Source organism: Tachyglossus aculeatus, chromosome 17 (genome assembly GCF_015852505.1).
Source record: "Tachyglossus aculeatus isolate mTacAcu1 chromosome 17, mTacAcu1.pri, whole genome shotgun sequence".
In the NCBI taxonomy this organism is placed as follows: Eukaryota; Metazoa; Chordata; class Mammalia; order Monotremata; family Tachyglossidae; genus Tachyglossus; species Tachyglossus aculeatus.
Window position 1 is genome coordinate 49,772,156 of NC_052082.1, and position 14,312 is coordinate 49,786,467.

Sequence of the window (14,312 nt, forward strand, 5' to 3'; positions counted from 1 at the left end):
TTAATTGAATGTAATCTAATTACAGCAACATCATTAACTCCCTAAGCATGTTTGGCTGCAAAGAGCTGCCGGGTGGTAGTGTGGGAGGGAGGGGGGCCCAGCCCGATCATTACTATTTCTGGTTTTTAATGGACATCTGAGGGGCTTCCTGTGTTCCCTAAAATGTTTCAGAACTACCAGCCCAGGAGGTGCGAGGGAAGTCCCCCCTGTCACTTTTAGACGGTGAGCCTACTGTTGGGTAGGGACTGTCTCTACATGTTGCCAACTTGTACTTCCCAAGCGCTTAGTACAGTGCTCTGCACACAGTAAGCGCTCAATAAATACGATTGATGATGATGATGATGAAGTGGCGAGAGTGAGTTAACCACGAAGCTGCAGGGGCGGAGACGGGGCAGGCCCATGGTCCCAGTGATTTCCCCTTGACTGGCTGCTGTGGGGTGGGAGAGTCAGGTACGTTCCCACCCCCGCCAAGCTGACATCCCCGAGCCTGGCATGAGCCAAGGCAGAGCTGGTTTCTACCAAACTCCATCCCGTGACTCAGTGGAAAGAGCCCGGGCTTGGGAGTCAGAGGTCACGGGTTCAAATCCCGACTGCCACTTGTTAGCTGTGTGGCCTTGGGCAAGCCACTTAACTTCTCTGGGACTCAATTCCCCCATCTGTAAAATGGGGATTAAGACTGTGAGCCCCACGTGGGACAACCTGATCATCTTGTAGCATTATTATCATTATTATCATCATCAGGCAGAGGTCATGGGTTCGAATGCCGACGCTACCACTTGTTAGCTGTGTGGGCTTGGGCACGCCACTTAACTTCTCTGGGTCTCAGTTCCCCCATCTGTAAAATGGGGATTAAGACTGTGAGCCCCACATGGGACAACCTGATCATCTTGTAGTATTATTATTATTATTATTATTATTATTATCATCATCATCATCAGTCAGAGGTCATGGGTTCGAATCCCACCTCTGCCACTTGTTAGCTGTGTGACCTTGGGCAAGCCACTTAACTTCTCTGGGCCTCAGTTCCCCCATCTGTAAAATGGGGATTAAGACTGTGAGCGCCACGTGGGACAACCTGATCATCTTGTAGTATTATTATTATTATTATTAATAATCATCATCATCAGTCAGAGGTCATGGGTTCGAATCCCGATGCTGCCACTTGTTAGCTGTGTGGGCTTGGGCAAGCCACTTAACTTCTCTGGGCCTCAGTTCCCCCATCTGTAAAATGGGGATTAAGACTGTGAGCGCCACCTGGGACAAGCTGATCATCTTGTAGCATTATTAGTATTATTTGCATCATCAGTCAGAGGTCATGGGTTCAAATCCCGACTCTGCCACTTGTTATCTGGGTGACCTTGGGCAAGCCACTTAACTTCTCTGGGCCTCAGTTCCCCCATCTGTAAAATGGGGATTAAGACTGTGAGCCCCACGTGGGACAACCTGATCATCTTGTAGCGTTATTATTATTATTCTCATCATCAGTCAGAGGTCACAGGTTCGAATCCCGATTCTGCCACTTGTTAGCTGTGTGGCCTTGGGCAAGCCACTTAACTTCTCTGGGCCTCAGTTCCCCCATCTGTAAAATGGGGATTAAGACTGTGAGCCCCACGTGGGACAACCTGATCATCTTGTAGCATTATTATCATTATTCTCATCATCAGGCAGAGGTCATGGGTTCGAATCCCGACTCTGCCACTTGTTAGCTGTGTGGCCTTGGGCAAGCCACTTAACTTCTCTGGGCCTCAGTTCCCCCGTCTGTAAAATGGGGATTAAGACTGTGAGCCCCACATGGGACAACCTGATCATCTCGTAGCATTATTATTATTATTCTCATCATCAGTCAGAGGTCACGGGTTTGAATCCCGACTTGTTAGCTGTGTGACCTTGGGCAAGCCACTTAACTTCTCTGGGCCTCAGTTTCCCCATCTGTAAAATGGGGATTAAGACTGTGAGCCCCACGTGGGACAGCCTGATTACTTTGTATCCCCCAAGGGCTTAGCACAGTGCTTTGCACATAGTGAGCGCTTACCAAATACCATCATTATTATGATTGATCATCATCAATCGGCCCCTGCAATGGCTCCAGGAGTGACCCTCTACTGACCCCTTCCGGCAGAGGCAGGGAGCAGCACCGCAGGGCGGAGCGGGGGAACAGGAGAAAATGCAATTTGGCCAATTTGTCATATTTATTGAGCACTTACACTGGGCCGAGCACCGTACTATGCGCCTAGGAGAGTAACAATACTAATAATAATGACGGCATTTATCAAGCGCTTACTATGTGCAAAGCACTGTTCTAAGCGCTGGGGAGGTTACAAGGTGATCAGTTTGTAACTGAGGCACAGAGAAGTTAACTGACTTGCCCGAAGTCACCCTGCTGACAATTGGCGGAGCCGGGATTTGAACCCATGACCTCTGACTCCAAAGCCCGGGCTCTTTCCACTGAGCCACGCTGCTTCTCTACAATATAACGGCGTTGGCAGACATGTTCCCCGCCCACAACGGGCTTACAGTTTAGAGGGGGAGATAGCAGCATAAATACCCAGAGGACCTGGGTTCTAATCCCAGCTCTGCCACTTGTCTGCAGTGTGACCTTGGGCAAGTCATTTATCTTCTCTGTGCCTCAGTTTCCCTCATCTGTGAGATGACATGGGACTGTCAGCCCCATGTAGGACAGGGACTGTGAGCGACCCGATTATCTTGTTTCTACTGTAGCACTTAGTAGAGTGGCTGGCACACAGTAAACGCCTAACAAATACTGTAAAAGAAACCCCTCAATTTATAAATTTATAAATAAATTACGGATATGGACATTAGGGCTGGGCGCACGAGAGGGGTCTGGTTTTGCCAATCGGGCAATCAGAGTATATCTGCTGAGGATGGACCACCGTAATAAGTGCTTGGGAGACAACAACAGAAGCCAAATATACATTCCCTGCCCTCGAGGAGATGATGATCTAATGGGGGAGACATAAAAAAATGACTTACAAATAAGGAGAGCAGGAGGTAGGCGCCAGGGTGAATGCGTCAGAATGAAGTAATAGCATAAACATACATATATGTGCTCCCCTTGCATCTCATCACGTCCCAGAGGCTTGTCTGTTACCGGGGGCTCGGGGTGGAGACCAAATTGTTTGTTCTTCCTCAGAGGAGGCTTTCCAGAAGGCCTTGCACCGCCTCCCCGAAGGACTAAGATTTATAATAATGGCATTTATTAAGCGCTTACTATGTGCAAAGCACTGGTCTAAGCACTGGGGAGGTTACAAGGTGATCAGGTTGTCCCACATGGGGCTCACAGTCTTAATCCCCATTTTACAGATGAGGTAACTGGGGCACAGAGAAGTTAAGGACTTGCTCAAAGTCACACAGCTTACAAGGGGCGGAGCCGGGATTTGAACCCATGACCTCTGACTCCAAAGCCCTTGCTCTTTCCACTGAGCCATGCTGGCTCTCTAAACAGACGAACAAACAGACATTAAAATACATACATAAAGATTTGGGTGCTCACAGCTAGGTTGGCCCTCCCCTCTCCTCAGCCTCCTGTCTTCCTCCTTCCCCCAGAGATCAGCCTCAGCTTCATCAATCATCATCAATCGTATTTATTGAGCGCTTACTGTGTGCACAGCACTGTACTAAGCACTTGGGAAGTACAAGTTGGCAACATATAGAGACAGCTCCTACCCAACAGTGGGCTCACAGTCTAAAAGGGGGAGACGGAGAACAAAACCAAACATACTAACAAAATAAAATAAATAGAATAGGTATGTACAAGTAAAATAAATAGAGTAACAAATATGTACAAACATATATACATATATACAGGTGCTGTGGGGAAGGGAAGGAGGTAAGATGGGGGGATGGAGAGGGGCACGAGGGGGAGAGGAAGGAAGGGGCTCAGTCTGGGAAGGCCTCCTTGCTATCACATGTCACTTGCTATCAGTGACTGGAGAGACCCTTTCCCCAAGCTGTCTCGGAAGCCTATATTGTACCAACCTGTACTCTAATGATGTCTTTAGCCTGAATTTTCCAGAACTGCTCTCTCTTTTCTAATTATCTGTCCCACACCACCTGAGACTGTAAGTCCCCTGGGGGCCAGGGACTGTGTCTGAATTCATTTATTTTGTATTTCAAATGCACTGCTTAGTACAGTGCTCAGCACAAAGCAAGCACTCAAAGAGTACATTGCCTGGTGGAAAGAGTCCGGGCCTGGGAGTTCATTCATGCTTTCATCATCATTATCAATCGTATTTATTGAGCGCTTACTGTGTGCAAAGCACTGTACTAAGCGCTTGGGAAGTACAAGTTGGCAACATATAGAGACGGTCCCTACCCAACAGTGGGCTCACAGTCTAAAAGGGGGAGACAGAGAACAAAACCAAACATACTAACAAAATAAAAGAAATAGAATAGATATGCACAAGTAAAATAGAGTAATAAATATGTACAAACAAATATACATATATACAGGTGCTGTGGGGAAGGGAAGCTTCATATTTATTGAGTGCTTATTGTGTGCAAAGCCCTGTACTGAGTGCTTGGGAGAGTATGATATAACAATAAACAGACCCATTCCCTGCCCACAATGAGCTCACAGTCTAGAGGGAGAGATAGAAAGACATTAAAATACATACATAAATTACAGGTATATACAGAAGTGCCATGGGGCTAGAAGGAGGGACGAATGAAAGGAGCAAATCAGGATGACGCAGAAAGGAGTCGGAGGAGAGGAGGGCTTAGTTAGGGAAGGCTTCTTGGAGGAGACGGGCCTTCAATAAGGCTTTGAAGGTGGGGAGAGTATCTGTCAGGAGGGAGGGAGTACCAGGCCAGAAGTGAGTGGCGAGATAGATGAGATCAAGGTACAGTGAGAAGGTTAGCATTAGAGTTAGGGGAATGAAGTGTGCGGGCTGGGTTGTAGTAGGGAGAGTAGTGAGGTGAGGTAGGAGGAGGCAAGGGGATTGAGGGCTTTAAATCAATCAATCAATCAATTGTATTTATTGAGCGCTTACTGTGTGCAGAGCACTGTACTAAGTGCTTGGGAAGTACAAGTTGGCAACATATAGAGACAGTCCCTACCCAACAGTGGGCTCACAGTCTAAAAGGGGAAGAGAGAGAACAAAATCAAACATACTAACAAAATAAATAGAATAGATATGTACAAGTAAAATAAATAGAGTAATAAATATGTACAAACATATATACATATATACACGTGCTGTGGGGAAGGGAAGGCGGTAAGATGGGGGAATGGAGAGAATGGATGGGGTGAAAAAAGGGGAAAAAAATTCAAGTGCAAGAGAGGCAAGCAGGGGAAACGTATGCTTAGTCAGGAGAGGCCTCTTACTAATTGGAGGAGGCAGTTGCGGAAACACTTTGACTGAAATGTATTTTTAGGGTTTTTTACTCTTTATTTAAATCAATGTTTCGGAAAAGTGGCACCTCTATCGCTGCTACAGACTGGGTAGCCAGGGGGTCCATAACGTTGGGTAGGGACTGTCTCTATATGTTGCCAACTTGTACTTCCCAAGCGCTTAGTACAGTGCTCTGCACAGAGTAAGCGCTCAATAAATCAATCAATCGCATTTATTGAGCGCTTACTGTGTTAAAGCCAATGGTGAGGAGTTTTTGTTTGATGCGGAGGAGGATGGGCAACCACTGGAAGTCAGAGGACCTGGGTTCTAATCCCAGCTCTGCCACTTGTCTGCAGTGTGACCTTGGGCAAGTCATTTATCTTCTCTGTGCCTCAGTTCCCTCATCTGTGAGATGACACGGGACTGTCAGCCCCTTGTAGGACAGGGACTGTGAGCGACCCGATTATCTTGTTTCTACCGTAGCACTTAGTAGAGTGGCTGGCAGATAGTAAACGCCTAACAAATACTGTAAAAGAAACCCCTCAAATACCATTATTGCTTTCCACCACTGCCAAGGAAATCTTGGCCCAAGCCCTTTCCAAGAGCCGCCGTTGCGGTTGCTTTTCAAAGGGAAGATGAGGGGAATCTGTTAGCTTTAGTCTCATTAAAGGGAACATTTACTGTTCAAGTTTGCTATGTTCCACGAAGTGTTGCTTTAGTGCTCCATATTGAGTCTTCCCGTTGGAGCGTTTCCAGGGGTACAGTTTGAGAAGACAGTCACTTGAGTGGGACTCTCCAGTAAAGGTTACAGAGCTCTGCTTTACATCCCAGATCATCTGATTCTGCAAAAATAAAGTCGTTTCTTGATAACAGTCCCCCTCCCCTTTTCCTTCTCCCTCCTAATCCCCTTAGCAATTTTCCTGATGCTTCAACCTCCCCAGCCCAATTTTATCTGCCTCCCAATGCCGCTCCCAGAGTAGCTTGCTTTGTGCTGAGCTCCAGGGCTCTGTTGCCTTTTTCAGATTCTCACATTTGGGAATTTTGGTTATTTCAAGCACTATGAGAAAAGAAAGATTTAGCACCCATCTGTGCTGTGCATTGCCCTTATCAAAACCCCTGCCTTTGAGGTGCTAAGAGCTTGGTAGGGAAGGAGGATAGAAGGTGTTAATGTTGCTCAACGTTGGTTTTAAACTTCTCAATCTCCAGCCTTCTGTCGATTTGTTGGTGAGAAGCAGTGTGGCCTAGTGAATAGAGCACGGGTTAGGGAATCAGAAGCTACTGGGTTCTAATTCCAGCTCAGGTACTTGTTTGCTGTGTGAGCTTGGGCAAGTCACTAAACTTCTCTGTGCCTCAGTTACTGCAAAATGGGAATTACTGTGACCCCCATGTGGGACATAGACGGTGTCCAGCCTGGTTAGTTTGTATCTTCCCCAATGCTTAGTATGGTGCCTGGCACATAGTAAGCACTTAAATATCATAAAAAAAAATGCTGGAATGGAGAAGGGAAGGCTGGGGTTGAAAATGGGGAAGAAAGGAAGGTGGTAGTTGAAAGAACGGCAGTGCTCTTGCACTTGAATTTGCACTCCTTATTCACCCCTCCCTCAGACCCCAGCACTTATGTACATGTCTGAAATGGGTTATTTTTTTTGTATTAATGCTTGTCTCCCCGTTTAGACTGTAAGCCTGTTGTGGGCAGGGAACGTGTCTACCAACTCAGTTATGTTGTACTCTCCCAAACGCTTAGTACAGTGCTCGGCACATAGTGAGTTTTCAATAAATACCAATGATGGATTGAGAAAGGAAAACCGAAGCCAGGGAAGAGATGTGCCCACGATGGGAGAGGGAGCTAGCTGCAGGGTCCAGGAGGGAACTCAGGCGTCCTGACCCTCCAGTCAAATGTTCCAGCTCACCTTTAATTCTGCAGCTCTAGCTCGTCACCTTCAATTCAGTGGTTCTGGGCAGAGGACGAAATCCTTAGACCCTCTCATCCAACAAAGACCAACCAAAAGTCAGTCAGTCGTATTTACTTAGTGCTTACTGTGTGAAGAACACCGTACTAAACCGTTGGGAGAGTACAATATAACAATTAACAGTCTAATTCCCTGCCCACAGTGAGCTTAATATCAGTCTAGGGAGGGAGACAGACATTAATATCAACAAATTACAGATGTGTACGTAAGTGCTGGGGGGCTGGGAGAGGCACAATTCAGAGTCAGGAACACTCCCCACTATTTTGCCTCTCTAATCTGTAAGCGCCTTGTGGGTAGGGATTGTCTATACCTACTCCATTGTAGCATTCTCTCCGGAGGGCTCTGCACACAGTACGTGCTCAAAAAACACCATCAATTGATTGGCCCAGGTTTTAGTGGTTTGTCCCCTGGTAGGCTGTAAGCATCTTGGGACCAGAAATCATGTATACTAATTCTATTATACTCTCCCAAATGCTCAGTTCTGGGTTCTGCGCATAGTAGAATTCCAATACTAATTGAATGATTGAGCTCCAAAATTATGCCGCTTAAAAACCCCTAATCCTTGGCAAATTCACACCCTCCTCCTACAAGTGCTGCTATAGGGGGACTGCTTCCCTTCCTAAACAAACCCTCCGTGGCTCCAAATTCTGTATGCACCCACATCTGGCTCTCCTTATGTGCATTTCTACACAGACACATGCGTGCGCGGGCCCGCAAACGCACACGGGCACACTCTGGGGTTGCAGAATTTCCTGACTGAGGACATCAAGTAGCACCAACCTGTTCCTTGCTCCCAGATTCCCCTTCTCAATTCCAATCCTGCCTTCCCCGATCTCCCAATCCCAGGAACCGGGTTTTTGGGGGGGCAGCATCACCCCAGCCCCAAGAATTGGTCACCCGTTCCCAGCCTGGGCAATGCCAGTTGTCTCTGCTCTGTGACCCCGCTCTGTGCTGCCCGACACAATACTGAAAGTTGGTTCCAGGGAGATGGAAGGGCAGAGGTCTGAGCTGGAATATGCCCTGTTTATGGGGGTACTGACACCCCCTCTCCAAGAAGGCTGGGCACGAAAACCCCCAACAGCCAGAGTGGCCTAGTGGATAGAGCACACCCTGGGAATCAGGTTTCTAACAAGTATCTGCTGGGTGACCTTGGGCAAGCTTCAGTTACCTCATCTGTAAAATGGGGACTAAGACTGCGAGCCCCGGCTGGGACAGGGACTGCGTCCTCCTGATTAGCTTGTATTCATTCATTTAACTGTATTTATTAAGCACTTACTGTGTGCAGAGCACTGTACTAAGCGCTTGGGAAGTCGGCCACCTATAGAGACGGTCCCTACCCAACAACGGGCTCACAGCCTAGAAGGGGGAGACAGACAACAAAACATGTGGACAGGTGTCAAAATCGTCATGCACATCATTAACAGAATAGTAAATATGTACAAGTAAAACAGAGTAATAAATCTGTACAAATATATGCAAGTGCTGTGGAGAGGGGAAGGAGGTGGGGCAGAGGCGGGGATGGGAAGGAGAGGAAAATGGACGGGGAGACAGACAACAAAACATGTAGACAGGTGTCAAAATTGTCAGAACAAAAAGAATCATAGCTATATCATCATCATCATCAATCGTATTTATTGAGCGCTTACTGTGTGCAGAGCACTGTACTAAGCACATGGGAAGTACAAGTTGGCAAGATATACAGTCCCTACCCAACAGTGGGCTCACAGTCTAAAAGGGGGAGACAGAGAACAAAACCAAACATACTAACAAAATAAAATAAATAGAATAGATATGTACAAGTAAAATACATAAATAAATAGAGTAATAAATATGCACAAACATATATACATGTGCTGTGGGGAAGGGAAGGAGGTAAGATGGGGGGATGAGGGGGAGAGGAAGGAAGGGGCTCAGTCTGAGAAGGCCTCCTGGAGGAGGTGAGCTCTCAGTAGAGCTATATGCACAGCATTAACAGAATAGTAAATATGTACAAGTAAAATAGAGTAATAAATATGTACAAATATATGCAAGTGCTGTGGAGAGGGGAAGGAGGTAGGGCAGAGGAGGGGACGGGGAGGAGGAGAGGAAAAAGGAGGCTCAGTCTGGGAAGGCCTCCTGGAGGAGGTGAGCTCTCAGTCTGCCCCAGTGCTTCGAATAGTGTTTGACACATAGTAAGTGATTAAATATTATTATGACTAAGTTAGGGGCGAGGTGCAAAGCCTTTGGTGATGTCCTTCTGCCCGATAAATCGACCACCCTGGGTGCGGGAAGGCCGTCCCCGGCGGTGCCAGAGGCGGCGGCGGCTGCCCACCGCAGGCCTTCCGCACCGTGCCATTTTCGGGCCTGAAGCTGGGCGGCGGGACCGTGGTGGCAGAAGCCAACCTGCCGCAGCGCGTCGGCCGCCATCTCCCCCGGGCCCGGCGGGCTGAAGCGAGGACTACAACTCCCATGATGCAACGGGGCGGGGCGCCACCAGCCACGCCCCCACGACCGCCCCCCAAGGGGGCCTGGTGGGCTGAGGCAAGGACTACAACTCCCATGATGCAACGGGGCGCGGGGGGGGGGTGCCACCAGCCGCGCTCCCCACATTCCCCCCCGGTGGGCTAGGCAAGGACTGCAACTCCCATGATGCAAAGGGGCGGGGGGCGCGCCACCAGCCGCACTCCCCACATTCCCCTCCCCTCCCACCCCCAGCGGGCCCTGTGGGCTGAGGCAAGGACTACAACTCCCATGATGCAACGGGGCACGGGAGGGGGGCGCGCCACCAGCTGCGCTCCCCACATTTTAGACCGTGAGCCCACTGTTGGGTAGGGACTGTCTCTATATGTTGCCAACTTGTACGTCCCAAGCGCTTAGCACAGTGCTCTGCACACAGTAAGCGCTCAATAAATACGACTGATTGATTGATCTCTCCCCCATAGCGGGCCCGGTGGGCTGAGGCAAGGACTACAACTCCCACGATGCAACAGGGCGGGGCGCCACGCTCCCCACATTTCTCCCCCCCCCCCCAGCGGGCCCGGTGGGCTGAGGCAAGGACTACAACTCCCATGATTCATTCATTCATTCAATCAATCGTATTTATTGAGCGCTTACTGTGTACAGAGAACTGTACTAAGCGCTTGTGAAGTACAAGTCAACATTCATTCATTCAATCGTATTTATTAAGCATTTACTGTGTACAGAGAACTGTACTAAGCGCTTGGGAAGTCCAAGTTGGCAACATATAGAGGCGGTCCCTATCCAACAGCCGGCTCACAGTCTAGAAGGGGGAGACGGACAACAAAACAAAACATATTAACAAAATAAAATAAATAGAATAAATATGTACAAGTAAAATAACGAGTAATAAATATGTACACACATATATACATATATACACACACACATATATATACATATATATATATATACAGGTGTTGTGGAGAGGGGAGGCGGGCTGAGGCAAGGACTACAAGCAGCATGGCTCAGTGGAAAGCGCATGGGCTTTGGAGTCAGAGGTCATCTTCTAGACTGTGAGCCCACTGTTGGGTAGGAACAGTCTCTATATGTTGCCAACTTGTACTTCCCAAGCGCTTAGTACAGTGCTCTGCACACAGTAAGCACTCAATAAATACGATTGAATGAATGAATGAATGTATGGGTTCAAATCCCGGCTCCGCCAACTGTCAGGTGTGTGACTTTGGGCAACTCCCATCATTCATTCAATCGTATTTATTGAGCACTTACTGTGTGCAGGGCACTGTACTAAGCGCTTGGGAAGTACAGGTTGGCAACATATAGGGACGGTCCCTACCCAACAGTGGGCTCACAGTCTAGAAGGGGGAGACACAGAGAACAAAATAAAACATGTTAACAAAATAAAAGGAATAGAATAAATATGTACAAGTTAGAGTAATAAATACGTACAAACATATATACATATATATATCAATCGTATTTATTGAGCGCTTACTGTGTGCAGAGCACTGTACTAAGCGCTTGGGAAGTACAAGTTGGCAACATATAGAGACGGTCCCTACCCAACAGTGGGCTCACAGTCTAGAAGGGGGAGACAGAGAACAAAGCATATTAACAAAACAAATAGATATGTACAAGTAAAATAGAGTAATAAATATGTAGAAACATATATACATATATACAGGTGCTGTGGGGAAGGGAAGGAGGTAAGGCAGGGGGATGGAGAGGGGGCGGAGGGGGAGAGACAGAACAAAACAAAACGTATTAACAAAATAAAATAGAATAGATATGTACAAGTAAATTAAATAGAGTAATAAATCCGTACAAACATATATACATATATACAGGTGCTGTGGGGAAGGGAAGGAGCTAAGGCGGGGGGGATGGAGGGGGAGAGACAGAGAACAAAACAAAACATATTAACAAAATAAAATAAATAGAATAGATATGTACAAGTAAAATAAATAGAGTAATAAATCCGTACAAACATATATACATATATACACAGGTGCTGTGGGGAGGGGAGGCAGGCTGAGGCAAGGACTACACACATTGTGGCTCAGTGGAAAGAGCCCGGGCTTTGGAGTCAGAGGTCATGGGTTCAAATCCCGGCTCCGCCAACTGTCAGCTGGGTGACTTTGGGCAAGTCCCTTCACTTCTCTGTGCCTCAGTGACCTCATCTGCAAAATGGGGATTAAAACTGTGAGCCCCACGTGGGGCTTCCCGGCGTTTAGAACGGTGCTTTGCACGTAGTAGGCGCTTAACAAATACCATTATTATAACTCCCATGATGCAACGGGGCGGGGCGCCACCATTCATTCATTCATTCGGTCAATCATATTTATTGAGCGCTTAGTGTGTGCAGAGCCCAGGACTAAGCGCTGGGGAAGTACAGGCGCGGTCCCCGCTTTTTTTTTTTCCCCGGCGGGGCGGGGTCTGGCTTTCCCGCTGGGCCGCGGCCTGGGGGGATCCTCCCCCATTTCCCCTACTGAGAGCTCACCTCCTCCAGGAGGCCTTCCCAGAGTGAGCCCCCTCCTTAATAATAATAATGGCATTAAGCGCTTACTATTTGCAGAGCACTGTTCTAAGCGCTAGGAAATTTACAAGGTGATCAGGTTGTCCCACGTGGGGCTCACAATCTTCATCCCCCTTTTACAGATGAGGGAACTGAGGCCCAGAGAAGTTAAGTGACTTGCCCAAAGTCACACAGTTGACAAGTGGTGGAGCCGGGATTTGAACCCATGACCTCTGACTCCAAAGCCCCTGCTTTTTCCACTGAGCCATGCTGCTCCTTCCTCTCCCCCATCCCCCCCTTACCTCCTTCCCCTTCCCACAGCACCTGTATATATGTATATATGTTTGTACGGATTTGTTACTCTATTTTATTTATACGTACTTATTCATTTTATTTTGTTAATATGTTTTGTTCTCTGTCTCCCCCTTCTAGACCGTGAGCCCGCTGTTGGATAGGGACCCTCTCTATATGTTGCCAACTTGTACTTCCCAAGCGCTTAGTACAGTGCTCTGTGCACAGTAAGTGCTCAATAAATACGATGGAATGAATCCCCCCCTTATCTCCTTCCCCTCCCCACAGCACATGTATATATGTATGTATATTTGTACGTATTTAGTACTCTATTTTATTTGTACACATTTATTGTATTAATATGTTTTGTTTTGTTCTCTGTCTCCCCCTTCTAGACCGTGAGCCCGCTGTTGGGTTGGGACCGTCTCTATATGTTGCCAACACAGCACCTGTATATATGTATGTATATTTGTACATATTTATTACTCTATTTTATCTGTACATATTTATTCTATTTTATTTTGTTAATGTTTTGTTCTCTGTCTCCCCCTTCTAAACCATGAGCCCGCTGTTGGGTAGGGACCTATATGTTGCCAACACAGCACCTGTATCTATGTATGTATATTTGTACGTATTTATTACTCTATTTTATTTGTACATATTTATTCTATTTTATTTTGTTAATCTGTTTTGTTCTCTGTCTTCCCCATCTAGACTGTGAGCCCGCTGTTGGGTAGGGACCGTCTCTATACGTTGCCAACACAGCACCTGTATATATGTATGTATATTTGTACGTATTTATTACTCTATTTTATTTGTACATATTTATTCTATTTTGTTAATAGGTTTTGTTCTCTGCCTCCCCCTTCTAGACTGTGAGCCCGCTGTTGGGGGTAGGGACCGTCTCTAGATCAATCAATCGTATTTATTGAGCGCTTACTGTGTGTAGGGCACTGGACTAAGCGCTTGGGAAGTACAAGTACATATATATGTATGTATATTTGTACGTATTTATTACTCTATTTTATTTGTACATATTTATTCTATTTTATTTTGTTAATAGGTTTTGTTCTCTGTCTTCCCCGTCTAGACCGTGAGCCCACTGTTGGGTAGAGACGGTCCCTACCCAACAGCGGGCTCACGGTCTAGAAGGGGGAGACAGGCAACAAAACATATTAACAAAATAAATAGAATAAATATGTACAAGTAAAATAAATAAATAGCTTAATAAATACGCACAAACATATATACAGGTGCTGTGGAGAGGGGAAGGAGGTAAGGCGGGGGGGAGAAGAAGGAGGGGGCTCAGTCTGGGAATTAACTTGTATCTACCCCAGAACGTAGAACAGTGTTTGGTACATAGTAAGGGCTTAACAAGTACAATTATTCTTGTAATATTACTACTCTCCTCCATGGTACATATTTATTACTCTATTTATTTATTTTACTTGTACATATCTATCCTATTTATTTTATTTTGTTGGTATGTTCGGTTTTGTTCTCTGTCTCCCCCTTTTAGACTGTGAGCCCACTGTTGGGTAGGGACTGTCTCTACGTGTTGCCAGTTTGTACTTCCCAAGCGCTCAGTCCAGTGCTCTGCGCATAGTAAGCGTTCAATAAAGGAGCAGCGTGGCTCAGTGGAAAAAGCACGGGCTTTGGAGTCAGAGGTCATGGGTTCAAATCCCGGCTCCACCACTTGTCAACTGTGTGACTTTGGGCAAGTCACTT